At 35.8% G+C, this 14,844-nt stretch overlaps 1 protein-coding gene across 14 annotated transcripts in view; it reads left to right on the plus strand.

The window, feature by feature from the left end:
* B3GALT1 (beta-1,3-galactosyltransferase 1) overlaps positions 1–14,844 on the plus strand; it is a 173,119-nt gene that overhangs the window by 47,665 nt on the left and 110,610 nt on the right. The window contains exon 2 of one of the 14 annotated variants that reach the window (XM_038143055.1): positions 13,170–13,299. The exons of the other annotated variants lie outside the window; for them this stretch is intronic. The gene's annotated coding sequence lies outside the window, so the exon portion shown is untranslated. The remainder of the gene's footprint in view (positions 1–13,169; positions 13,300–14,844) is intronic. 14 annotated transcript variants of the gene reach the window in all.

Here is a 14,844-nt window from a genome sequence, read left to right on the forward strand (position 1 = left end):
AACATGAAGGAGCATGTTCCATACACCTGGTAGAAGAAAAACTTACATAAACTGCAGTATTGAGCTGTCCCAAATATGGCATAACTTTGGCAGAGATTATTCCAAAATCTTAAAATTACTAGAATGCCAAAACAACAAAATAAAAAATGAAAAGGTTTATAGCTGATGTATATAAAATTCAAAGTGTATACCTGAAGCATGCCAGTAAAAAATATAAAAACATCAGTTGGACAAAACTAATTTATCCGATCATTGCAGCTCAAAATTGAGAATCAAGTATGACAGACATAGGGACATAAATTCTTTTTTGGGTTGTCAGGGTGAGGGAATCATTTCTAGGATGGAGAAATAAACTAGTCCTATAATGTGCCAAGGATGCATGATCTCCAGAAGCATATTTTTTTCTATATGTGGTTTTATCTGAAGTGCTAGTTGAGAGTAAAACCAGAGGTTATCCTTGTTAACTGGCTAGGATTGGAACAGGATTTAGCAATTGCAAATGCTGAAAATACAAGAGCTGATATATTTGTACGTACACATTTTTGGGACAGTCAGGGCATATCTAATATCAAATAAAATTAGTTCCAAGGTCATACATGAGTCTGGAGATGAAGATGTTAGTGGTTTTCATGAATACAAGGTCACAATATTTTAAGTAAATCATCTAGTACCAAACACATATTGCCTGAACCCAGTAGTATGTAACCCACAACTCCACTGAATGCTTGTCTAATCTTGCTGACAACTTGACCAATAATGCTATTTATAAAATGACCTACACTAAAAGAAGTGAAATACGATAAAGCAGTTGGCTTGCTCAGACTGCAGCAATAATGCTGGACAGTTTAGATGTGATCCACACATATCAAAATAGGGTTTTTTTATTTATTCAGATTGGAGAACAGCCTTATTTAATATATATGCTCAATTTTCTTTTCGCAATCCAATGTGCAGGAATAGTTATCTCAAGTAGCACCGTGCCCTGGCTCAATGTGGTGACATTTGAACAGTTTTCTCAGCCAGGACCCAAGAGTGAGAAGATGATGGAAAAGGCAGCAGCAGCATCACACCAACCCTAACACTGAAAAATTCAATCCTGAAGATCAAAAGTAAGAAGAAGAACTTGAAATAATATAGATACATCTCAAACATTATTCCAGATAAGGACCTAACAAGTAAGTCTCCAGAGAAAAGCATCTGGGTCCTGCCTTGCAGCAGAACCTCTAAAGCAAGGAGCAGCGTGGTAACTTATATTAGCACTGGAGGTTTGTTATGTGCATCAAGCACCAGACATTACAAAAGAAGTGAAAAATACCATGGATATTAAACTATTAGCAACTTAAAGAAGACATTACTGCCCTAGGACTCTGCAGTAACACTGCAGTCATTTAAATACCTGCTGTTTAGCAGATGCAACAGCCAGAGTATGTTGTGTTAAAGAGGCATCATAAGCTTTGGGGTGACTTTGTGTACTCTTTTTGTACTTCATGTCACTGCAAGACCCAGTAAAAGCAGCAGGTTTTATCAGAATATGTGAGGAACCCAGAAGCAGAAAAATTTCTGTATTCAAAGGTGCCCTGGGCTCTGAAGTCCATTTTGGGAGGAACTCCTAGCATCACAGTTTGACGGATACACACTCTCTGAAGGGAACATCAGCTCTCAGCATCATCAGCTAATCAATTACTTACAAGAGCATTCAAAAGCACTTGAGAAAAGAGGAGATAAAGATACTTACACCAACAGAAATTGTTCTTTGAGTTGTTACGTTTAGAACGGATGCCAGAATCTGCTCCCCAATTCACTAGGATATAGATTGTAAAGGAAACCTGAAGATTTTTGCTTTCCATACTCTTATCTTTTCACAGAAGCAGAAAGTGGCATAAGGTACTTTTGTATGCCTAAGCTGCTGCTCTGGGATCTCCAAGCTTGCTCAGATGAGGGAGAGAGGCCCCGTGTAATGGAAATCATATTGACAGCGAGACCTTCAACCACTGTAACTTTTAGAATGTAAATGTTGATAAAAAATGTGGAGCATGAGGCAACATATTTTCAAGGAGAAAACATGCTACTAAACATCATCTGAAATAGCCAAGGCAAACACGTCATCTATCCATCTACCATTAGGAGACAGCAAAAGAAAGGCATCTACAAACTTCATTTTGTGTTTGATCTGTTATTACTGAGGGAACCCAAGTGCAGAGAAAAACAGTGGATGGGTTTCAGATTTTAGTTGCTTTGCCAGAGTAATTCTGAATAGCAAAGACCTGTCGCAGAAAATAACCTCTGAAGGGTGATGCAATAATGTTTGCATAAGCTTGATAGTAAAATAAGAATAGTAATAGCCCCACTCTGAAAAAAAAAAGAATTGTATGCCAGGTATATCTGAGACCATGTTGATTGCTAAAACATTTCTTTTCTTATAGATCTCTACGACTAATTAAGGTACAACTTTCAGAAAACGTTGACAGTATTAAGTTTTCCTAAGGAAATCACTAGCTCAGTTATACACTTCATTGTTTGTATTTTCTTTTTTTAGAATTAAGTTCAAGTGAAAGGAGACTAAAACTATAGTTACAGTATTGGTGACTGTAAAAGGCAGAGTGTTACTGTGGAGCAAAATGTATGTTAAGTCTGATCAACTCTGTGGCCAAGGGCACTCCTTGCACAGCTAAAATGAAAACCCACAAGGATGTTTTGTGGACAACTGTAAACCCAGATTATGTCTGTCTGTTCAAAAGAAAGCTTACAGGTATGAGGTATATGAAAAAATACCTTTTTGAATACTCCTTGCTGCCTCTGATCTTTCAAGATGATCAATGCACTGCTTCCAATTTCAATAAAGAGATTTAAAAGGAAAGAAGAAAAAGGAAAAGGAAGATGATTAACTCACAGGGGCACCTCTTAAGTGAACAGACATTCTAACATTATTTTTTTAAAACAATTGTTAATTTTTTAATTTATGACTGCTTTCTTTGTAAAGAAGCTTACCCCAGTTTTTTTTTTTTTTTTTTTACAGCTGGGAAGGATAGTATTACTTGGAAAACATTTATAGATAGAACTTCTTTTTAATAGGAAGCAAATTATTGCAGCATGTTATGCAAAGGTTCTCAAATTTAAATGCAAGTGCACAGACAGAACACAGGAGGACTTGCAAGAACAAATCAAAGTAGTGTAACACAATTTAGCTTTTCTAGGTAGGACAGGCTGGATGTGTAAGCCCCATTGTATTTATGGTTAGGTAATGGATTTATTGAGTTTTGGTTCTAGATTCTCTGTCTTTGAAATTCTTCTTTGCTCTTTTTTCTCCCTTTGGTAGACACCTCAAAATGTTAGCATCAGCAGCAGAAAACAGATCAGTAAATGAGCTTTACAGAGCACATACAGAAATACCAGAGGAAATAAACTTAGGCATGAATTCTACCCTCCTCCATTTTTCCAGTTATTACAGAAATGTGGGTTTGTGCCATAAATAGATAATCTTGTTACAATGTAAGCTGCTGAAAATGGCTGTAATCATTCTGCCATTGTATAAAAGCAGGGGTTTGGGTTTTTTTGTGATGAATGGAACAGAGATAAAATCAGGGCTTTTTTCCACAAGACATTACTAACAAAGCTGAGGAAAAAGAAGTCTTAGCCCATGAAAACTAGTATGTTTGGTTTGGAACATGAATAACAAGACAAGGAGTCCCAAAGCTCTTCACAAAGATAGCAAGAATATTTCCTACTCTCAAAACATTCTTACTTGAAGGTTTTCATTGAAAGCTTCTCCTAAGTACTTATTAAAATGATTTAAAATGATTAATATTTAATAATATTAGAAGTTAGTAGAATGCAATACTTCTAGGAAAACAGTGAGAACAATTCTAGACATGTTAACAAAACACTGAAAAAGGACAAAGAGCAAATATTATTTGCACTGTTTTATCCTAAACTATATATTTAAAGAAAAGAGTTTTTATTATGTCAAAACTAAATACAATATTAATTTAAAAAATACAAATATATGTATAAATATATTGGCAAAAAAGGGACTTTTGTAAATTAATTAATTAAAGAATTGTATCCCTTTTCTGTCACTGAGAAGAGCTCTCTACATTTCCCTATTTTTTTAGTCTGATTGTGTAGAAACAAAATGCTACCTGCAAGTAATCTGAAAACCAAATCATATTAAATTGTTTCAATAATGCAAACTGTATGTGCATCAAACTACCAACATGTTTAAAGGTGCTTGAAAACACATTCTGAAAAGAAATTTGCATTTCTGCATTTCTGTGCAAAAAGCACAGAGCAATAACTGTAAAGTGTTCCTATGGAAGTGCTGCCTTTCAGTTGCTTTTCCCCCATTTATCTTAAGAAGAAGGCTGCCAGGTCGAGGTGTGAAGCAGGCCCTGCCTCTTTCTGCTTTGGGAGCAGCTGGGCTTCATCTCTTTTGTGAAATTTTAACCTGACATTTCAATCTAAGTAAGTAACACCAAGAACAAAGATGTGACTTTCTCTCAAATGTCTCTATTGCACACAAATCCTTCAGTGGTTGATACCACATTCTGTAATAGCAGGGGAAGGGTGGGGGGAGGGTTGGTATTTTTATGTGGTTTATTAGATTTATTACATTTATTATATTTTGATGATATATATTTTATTATATTTCATTTTTAATATTGTATCATCTACAATTATATTTTCTGCATCCAATATTATGTTCAAAAGATGTATGAGCATATCCTGACACTCCCTTAATTGCAGAAGTTCTAGCAAGGATAAGTTATTGATGAATAATGTATCAATAGTGCGAGAAAAAATTCCCCCCCTATTTGTAGTGGGGAATGCTTCTTTAATTTTGTCCTCCACAAAAAGTTCACACAATTTTGAATGTTTTTTCTCCCCTGGAACCTGAGCACTTGTATGGAACCTTAATCTTTGTTATGGTGAAAAAGAATCCATACTGCCTATGTCATGTTTGAGTTAATTTTTAAGTGACTATGGCAAAAAAAAAAAAAAAAAAAAGCATGATGCAGTTTTACTTTCAGTGATCCTGTTGCAGCTAGGGTATCTCCATCCAGTGAACTGCACGATTCCAGCATGACTGGGAGCAGAATCTGGCACTTATGCTTCTGTTAATATTAATGTAATGAAGTATTTCAATACACACAAGAATTTAAAATATTAATAGAAGCATCTAATGCTATTAAGATTCATTATATAGGCTTAACTTATATATGTAACTAGAAAATAATACTAGAAAATGTAACTAATTAACTAAAATGCTCAAATATTTTAAAAGGCTAAGATTGATACCCAGAAATATCCCATAGGATCCCATTCTGAAATTCTTTCCCCCAAAATAACATTGCATTCCTTAATACTTCTCATTTTTCATGGTCCTTTTACCCTTTTACCCTTCTAGTTATCTAGATATTAATCTTTTTTCTTTTTTTTTTTTCTGACTACTGATTGCTTTTTGGTTCCAAAACACAGCATTAGTCTTAGGGATGATTTAATGTCAACATTCCAAGAGAGCTAAGAAAACATCCTATCTTTGTTTGAAATGCTTATATTAGGAATACTATAAGCCAACAGATACAAATGATGCCAAATATGCTGCATCTTTCAAAGCTTCCATGGCCAAGAGTACATTTTGAACTGTCCAAGTTCAAATGGGTTTCTTTTAATTTCTAAAAGAAGAGTGTTGGGAAAACTGTGTCCAGCTTTTTTGAAAGCATTCAGCAGAAAATAATAAAATGCTTTATTTGTGATTGTACTAATGTACTCCATATTGTCACCACTTTCAAGTATGGACAGTTTGGGCTCTAGCAAGGATTATTTTCTGTTTGGAAGAAAATGGGTAGATAAAGTCATTGGGTATTTTATTCTCTTTACAAACAGACTAATATCAAAAGCAATGCACAGTGTACTCCTCACAGGGCTGGCATGACATCCCAAGAGCCCCAGAAACCAATTTGTTTCAACCTCCAGCAGCTCAATTTCCCTTCCCACTGCTTCAAGAACTCAGACAAATTCCTTCCTTCACGTAGTTTTGCTGAAACAATTTGTTACTGTAAGCTAAGATGAACTTAGTACTACGTCACTTCCCTTTCTCCCACATATTGAATCTTGTAAAACAGATTTTGTTTTCTATTAGTATTCCTCTGTTCACCTTAGCAAGGACTGCTGAATACTTTTTCAAGTGAAAAAAATAAAATGGGATTTTCACAGTATTGTCTTGAAAAAGGTTTTTTGACTACTGTAATGCAAAAACCTTTTTCATGCAAGTCCAATGTTTCTCGACACCTTCCTGATTTAACTTTGAGACACCTAAACTTGTGAAAAGGGGTGCCCTGATCTCTAGCTCAAGCAGTCAATAGGGTTTTTCCCTCGCATCCCCCAGGGCTGCTGCCTGATTGACACAATTCCATGGCTGCTTTACTGCAAGATATATGGGCAGCTGCTGATAAGTGTGATTGCACTTTCTTTTCCCAGATTTGTGTGGCAGTGCAGTACATCTGACTGAGCCAAATGATTTTTGCTTTCTTTTTGACAGTTTGGGGTTTTTTAGCCAGATTAGTCCATGATCCAGTTTATCATCTGGCTGTACAAATGATGGTGGGGTGATGTAGGGTTGGCCATGAATAAAGAGAGCAATGGGAATCACACCTTCGGGGGGGGTTGCACACCAAACAGGTCAAGGTGACTGTTCAGCTACAGCTGAAGTACAGCATCGTGCCTTAAAGGAGAAAATGAAGAAGGGAGAATGAGATGGGGTTAACTCACCACAAAGTTAATCCTATATATTCCCCAAACACTTGGCAGTGAACAGTGAATTCAAATTTTCAAACTGAATCCATTTGTATCATGTTTCTTCCTTTTGCCCAAATGTATGAAGTTCAATTAATGACTTGTATTAAATAAATGAGGTAGAACAATAATGGATCAGAGCAGCAGAATTACAATGATAGAAATGCTCACATTTAGAGGGAGGCAAAGTAATCTTGAGAGAGAGAGATAAAGGAATAGAAAATGGAAACAGCACAGCACATCTATAAATAACTTCCAAATGAGTATGCAGTATATGGATATGAAAACATCCTTACTCATGCAGAGCTCCTAACATATCCTCTAGGCAGAACAAGCACTCAGCTAACAGATACTCAATATTTCAGGTCAGGGTTTCTAGTAAACTGCAGGTGATGGAGTTCTTATAATCTGCAACTCTATAAACTATTTAAGTTTAAAAAGCATCAAAAAGGAATACAGAAATCTGAAGGGATGGTTAAAAAGAACAACAGACTGAGAAAAAAATGCAATCAGGCATGGAGAGAAGAACATTAAGGGAATTGCAGGGGGAATAGTCCCAAAGTAAATCCATAGTATGCATGTTGTAGGATAATCTCTATTGTGAATTATTAATGTGAGTTATAGAGTATTATGCCAATACTAAAATCTAAAGAAAAAATACAGCACATTAAGAATACTACTTCTGCAGCCATTGAGACACAGATATTAATGTTTGTCAACAATTTTTTTAAACCTAATTAGTTATTACATTCTGCAAGCATCTATATTTTAAATCCACAAGGAGATGGCTTAATCTATTTCTGTTATCTAGTAATGAGTCAAAAGGCCTTATAAATATTCAGAATACCTAAAAATGCTAAATTACATTTTTTAAGTAAATAATAATTTTTATTTTTCTTTTCAAAGTAAAAACTTACTTTTATTTTTGAATAAATATATCACCAGCCACCCAAAGGAGGTGATTTTCCTGCTGTGCACTGATATAGCCTCATCTTGAATATTACATGCAGTTTTAGGCACATCAATATAAAAAAGACATGAAGCTTTTGGAGAGTGTCAAAAGGAAGACAACAAAGACAGTGAAGGGTCTTGAAGGGGAGCTGTATGAGGAGCAGCTGATGTCACTTGGTCTTTCAGCCTGGAGAACAGAGACTGAGGGGAGACCTCACTGCAGTCACAACTTCCCTGTGAGGGGAAGAGGACGGGCAGCACTGATCTCCTCTCTTGGTGACCAGGGACAGGACCCAAAGGAATGGCCTGAAGTTGTGTCAGGAGAGGTTTAGGTTGGACATCCAGGAAAGGTCTTTCACCCAACAGGTGGTCAGGCTCCCCGTGGAAGTTGTCACAGCACCAAGCTTGACAGAGTACCAAAAACACTTGGACAATGCTCTCAGGCACATGGTGTGTGACTCTTGGGGTTGGTCCTGTGCAGGGCCAGGAGCTGATAATCCTGACGGGTCCCTTCCAGCTCATTCTATGATTCAATAAATATTACCGTTTTGTAATACATGTGTTTTAATGTAATTATTATTGATTTCATATCTACAGCATATATTCAACACAATTTGCAGAAGTGCTGAGCATTTGTCATTCTTTTGGCAGCATTTATCTTTTGCAAAGTACAGGCCCTTGTGAGCACAGCCTATGTAATTTCATGGAGCACTCCAGTGAAGATAAGCAAAAGTGAGACATGAATAAGCCTCTAGGGTTTGTTCCTTTCTTAGCCAATTCCTAACCTGAATTTGGTGCTCTTGTTCAAACCATGCTCCAATGTGCCTTTCCAGAGTTCTGCTATTGTCCCTTCTCCATATGACAGATAAGTACTAGGATGATGTTTCTTAACTCCTCAACAAATGAAGAACAACTTAATAAAACAACAAGAAAAAAAAAAAGGAGGGTAATGCTATTAGTATTCAGAAAACCTGCAAATCTTGGCTGAGACACACAAACTTCCAGTTTTCCCATAGCCTGAACACTCAGAGATGAGAGACATAATCTGAAGCAGCAGCAGAACCCTGATGTTTACAGGAGACTGTTTGCTCCTTGTGCAGAGCTTATGTCTTAGAACTCTACTGTTTCAGTTGACTCCCTTAAAAACATCAGTCTTTCTTTTATTATGATGCTGCAGCAGCAAGAACAGGGTAGAAAATATACTCTGAATTCCAACATTACTGAAATAAGAATTTTCTCGATAAATAATGTATCAAAACAGGGAGGACTGGATGAAAGGGAAAACTTGAAAACATGCTGTGCAGTGTTTAAAATACCATGAGCTCATACTTGGAACACAATTATTATCATTTTTTTATGATTCTGTGGTGGGAGGCTGTAGAGGGTGCAGCCATTCATAGAAACATGAGTCCTTACTTGCCAGTTAGTCCAACATGAAAATACTTCACATTTTTAAGGGAAGAGTAAATTCTAATAGATGGTTTATTCTATCTCCATATCAAAACAGTTTCAAGGCACTAATCACAGCAGTGTGCTTTAATTATTTGATTCAAACTACATTTAAGTCATCACTATAGAGACAGAATACGTCTAGGCAGATGCAAGTACCTCTCTGCTGGCATCATTACAGTTGTACAGAGGCTTCCTGATATACTATGGATGAGTTGGTTTTCTCCTTAGCCAAACTAAGCAGTATTGAAGGAAATGTCACACTTTGAAGAGGTAGCTGAGAATGCATTTCAATTCTTCATTGCCTTGGTGAAGCTATGGCACAGCCTCGTAAAGACACACGTGCTTAACTCTTACAGTTTACAATACTGCTCAGTAAATAACAACACCAGAACATTAAGAGTATGGTGAGGTTTCTTGCTATGGAAAAGTTTCCTAGAAAGTGCAAGCCCAGTGGTGAAACACAACCCTTCTGCCAACTCAGTACTTGAAATAAGCGTCAAAAGTATACACAGCACTTACAGGATTTATAACTTGTTCCAAAAGTACCCAAAACCTTTAATTTATTCAATTATGATAAATTCTCTATTAAATTCTCAGTATAAACCTGAAAAATTATATAACTATATATTATATATGATAAATATATATTCTATATGATAAATATATTTTATATTATTCATATAAAATATATAATAGATACATAAATACATAATATACTAAAAACTCTATATATTTGCATGCAATTCAGCACCCTCCATTTTAAAAAAAATCATTAATTAAGAAAAAAAGAAACCTTGTTCAGATTTTTTGTTTCCTGGAGGCAACATAAGAAAAACAGCTTCTAGCAGCAGGCAGCCTGGTGTGAGCAGCCATAAAGAGGACCTGGTTAGAAGGTTGGGACACAGCCTGTCATCTCTTTGACAGTGCAACTCCAAAAAATACTTCTGATGTTGCTTTTTGGCACAGTTACTTTGCAGAGCCTGAATGCTAGAGAAATATAAAAGTGAATGCTAGAGAAATTGTCCTTGTCTCAGTGAGAATGTTTTCTGTCCTCTTGATATGGACAGTGAGCCTGTGAGTGCTGGTCTAGCTTAGGGGTGTGTTAAGCAATATCTTAATCATTTGGGTTCTCCACAGAGCTGATTAAAGCATTCTGTCAAAATGTTTTTTTAAGGAAGAAAATACATGTTCATCATAATCTGTAAAACAACAAATACTTGCAAAATATGGTTTATAAGAACAAAGTGATGCCTCCTGAAATTAGAGTTTATGATTTAACTACTTCAACTAGGAATATGCCCTAATTTGACATTTTTTAAAAAGTCAAACAAAATGCTGTACATTCTTTGTTTTGAAACAGATTTTTTTGAAAGAAATTTGTAAATAAAATATATCATTTAAAGGGTCAAAATCCTTTTGGATTTATTGATAGAAAATGCTTTGATTAAAACCAACTGATTCTGGAAGGGATAAAGATTCATTCCATGAAAAATTTCAGAACATTTTAGCTTAGCGTTAAATGTGTTAAGTTGCAGTTTAAGCTAGAATTAATTACTGGCTTTTACAACTAAATACAATGCATTTGTATTGAGACTTTAGACAAGAAGATAGCTGAATATATATGAAACCCACTGTTTCTGCAATTTGGGAATGAATCAGTAGGAGGACTGAACAAAGAAATATCGTACAGTCAGGCTTCACATGACAGAACAAATGAAAATTCCTATCTCTACCAGAATACTGTGCAACATGAATCATAAGAGAGAAAATAAATAAGAAAGACAAAAGAAAAGAGAGGCAATAATACAGAGTGCCACATGTACAACTAAAGAAATAAAGGAAACAGAGAGCCAAGTATCACACTGGTGTAATGGCAGAGGACAAATTTTGCATAGAATCTGTAGAAAGATTCAAAATATACCAACAACTTTGACTTCACTACAGAAGAAAAACGTCAGCCTTTTTTCGTACTGCATAAAGTTTCCATCACTCTGTAACATATCTCCCTCAGCCATTTGCAGAATATTGAAATTACTGTATTTTGTAATTTTAAAAATCCCCCAAATTTATGGAAATAATCAGATGTCTCTGTGAAAACCCAAACACATCAATGTTTTCTTTTTCTCCCTAGTGAATTTTGTGTTCTTCAGAAGGCACTAATCTGAGAGCAGTATGCTGTTTATAAACTGAAGGACCAAGCACACTCTACCAGCATGCCGAAAATCTGGAGCTGGAGGAATTAATTCTAATGCAAATGAGGGTAGGGTTTCCCTGCAAGAGAAGTCCTTGTTGAATCTGCTGAGAATGACAACCTGGTTGCCATATGTCCAGCTAGGAATGTGGCAGAGATAAGCAAGATTCTAAAAAACCCCAAACTAGCTAGTTAGCTATCTAGTGTTCTTCTCAATGCATTTGGAGTCTGATTACCAGGATGTGAAATGCTCTGCAGTTCAGCCAGCACAGTCATCTTTAGAAGTAAGCCAATGCTGCCTGCATTTCACCTCAGATATCAGAATGAGCGTGAAGAATTTTTTTTTTCGGGTGAGCTTCCCAAAAGATTCAATATCAGATACTTGCTGCTGCAAGTGAAGGCAGTAAGAGGCTGATCCCATATGGAAGTGACACTGAGCCAACAGTGCATGTGAAACTCCTGCCCCAAATGGTCTGTGAGGCATAATCCCTATTTGGGAATTTTGTGACCTTACAGAAAGTTCGAATTCTCAACTTCCTTCAATGCACTGAACTTCAGCACTGGCTCTCACAACAGATTTGAGGATCTGTTATCTTTCACACCATGTTGGATGCAGGCATTCAATCCTATGAATCAGAACTGCTGAGAAAGAAGGGCTGACATCATTAGGATTGTGCTTCTTAGCAAGGCAATGTTTGGAGCAGTACCTGTGGCTGCCAAGTTGCTCAGGCCTCTTTTCAGCCTGGAAGCTGAAAGATTGTCTGGTTGACAGACCACAAAGAAAACTGCAGACTCAGGCATGTGGGATCTGGTGCAGGACTGGAGCTATGCTACAATTGTATGGTCTTGGTACCTCTCCTGCAGAAGGTGTGATACAGGAATGAAAGGGGAGAGGATCATGTTCAGTCTATAAGACTTCATATAAAAGTCTCAAGAGCAGTAATCTCTATTTTCCTGTAATTTTTCTTTATTCTTTCTCTCATTTTCTAGTTTTTTTTGAGTTTCTTTTCCCCTGCAACCTTTTACATTTTTCCTGTAATATTTCTCCTCTTCTGTGATATTTAACTTGTCCACAATTTTCAAAAACAATAGAGATTATGAGTCAAAAGAGAAGGATGCAATTAACAACTAGTTATTCTTGCTGTCCAAGAAAAATAGAACACAACACAGTTGGAACTCAGAATAATAAAAGGTCTTTTAGCTAAAATGTTTTTACTTCAAATCTAGTTGCTCTAGCAATGGGTTCTTTCCCAACAGAAAAACACACTGAGATGCAAGAAATCTTGGAAAACAGAATTACCAGACCAAAAATACATTCTGAACAAAATACAATGGTTATTCTCTCACTATCGCAGTCAAAGAGACGAAAGGCAAAACTGTGTGAAAAAAGCAGACAAGAGAGCTACACCAAACACGTCAGACTGAAGACTAAGGAAATAAGTACCTGGATAACAAAATTACAATGACCTGCTTATAACCTTTAAATTTTTAATATGATTCAGTATAAAGTTACAGTTCAGAGTTCAAATTTGATTTCTAGTTGGCAGCCTTTTGTCTTTTTGAGAATAGAAAAAGAAAGAAAATGGAAGACTGCAAAGGACATCCTGAATTTCATCTGATACTGGATCAAACTCCTAACATTTTCATGCATTTATCAACATGAGATGGGGAATATTGTCTATGTGTGTGATTCTTCTGTGGAATTTAGGCTACTAAATGTGTTGGGGTAAAAAAGTTAATTCTCTTCCTTGCTATTTTGCTTATTAGTTTTGTGGCTTTGCAGACTCCTGTAGCAGCACCCTGATCAGATTAACTGCATACTGAACTGTGGACTCTCAAGAGAGAACACTGAAGGAAGGCTTTGAAAACATCTTAAACTATGCTACCACAGGAAGGAAGAAAGCCACAGTGAGGTACCTGCAAAGACTACCATGGACTCAAATCTGTGGCCAGTCTCATGACAGCCTCTCAGTTTGCCCTTCTGTCCTTGGGGACAGCAAATATGATAGCCCTTCACAGCTGCACTTTCACATTTGCTTTTCATTTGCATTAAAGGGAATTTCTTGTTCCTCTCATTGAACCATGATACAGGGATAGCTTCTTATAATTGATCTTTACCTCCAAATATAAGGTTTTTTAAGTTTGTAGCAAATATGTACTCTTAATTCAAACATCGTAATTATCCTTACAGGAAATATTTGATGGTACGGGTAATTCTATGTTGGAAATTACTGTATTTTAAAATTAAAGCATGTGCATCTATTATGAATTATCTGTGACAAAGCAATTCCCTTTTCAGAGAGTGGTTTCAGGGTAAAAGGCAAAGTGTTAAATACCATCCCCAATGTGTTGAAGGATACTTAGTACTAACAAGCTTAAAAAGAAAGGTTGTGCTGTGTAATCTCTGAGACAAATGGTGTATTTGACAGAGCAAGTTTAAAGTGCTATGTCTTACTGGCAGTGTAAAATCACAAAGAGCAGTGCTTTCAAATGGATTCTTTGGCACATAAATACAGTGTTTAAAAAAGTATTATCCTTACAACTCCCTATTCAAAAGTATGCATAACAAAAGACTGACTGTTCAGAACAAAAAGAAATACCATCACAAAAAGTAATACCATCACATTGTTTTCACAGAATTACTGTTTACTCATTGGAAGGCATAAACTGGTTTTAAAATTCTATAAGGCACTATGGGGATAGGCATTATTTATCTATGAATAGTTATTGTATTGGGGTCATTTCAATTTACAACATTATCTCAAATACTTTCCATTACTACTTTGTATATTTTGAAGTGACATCCTTTCCAATCCTTCGCATTTTTCAAAATACTTGTAGCATTTGCTTTTAGTTCACACAAAAACTTCATTACTGGTTAAAACTGAGTCTTTGTTTACAGTGTATCATAGAAAGAAAAAGAATGGTTTTGATAAAAATATACTGTTTCAAATGTTAAGATAGGGAGAAATAAATTTGATTTACAAAAGAGTACTTCAAGTCTTTTTGCCTTTGCAAGTCTGAATATAGAATAGCTTTTGGTACTGTCCAGTAAAGGAGAGAATAGAACAGGTATTCCTCCCATACCTATCTGGATGTGCATAAAGATAGTACAATTTTGGTTAACTGAGTTTAGAGAGAGCTGTAACTTTGTAGAGTCCCCAAGAATCAACCAAAGACTTTTTTTAGTACTTCCTTAAATCAAAATAATTGTATAAATTGCTGAGGCATCAAGTTTGAAAACATTTCAGAAGTCTCACATTTTTAATTTTAGAAAGTACCTTAGGAATCAGATAGAGATACTACACAAAGAAATAGTCTTTGGTAGGATGAATTAAAGTCTAAATTCTAAATAATCTGTGGCTTGAACATAAAATTGAATTTTCAAAACTGAAGATCTACAGCTTTTGTTTGTGCAGCTGTTAATGGTATCAAATCATGAATCATGAGTTCATTAC

This window comes from Motacilla alba, chromosome 7 (assembly GCF_015832195.1).
Source record: "Motacilla alba alba isolate MOTALB_02 chromosome 7, Motacilla_alba_V1.0_pri, whole genome shotgun sequence".
In the NCBI taxonomy this organism is placed as follows: Eukaryota; Metazoa; Chordata; class Aves; order Passeriformes; family Motacillidae; genus Motacilla; species Motacilla alba.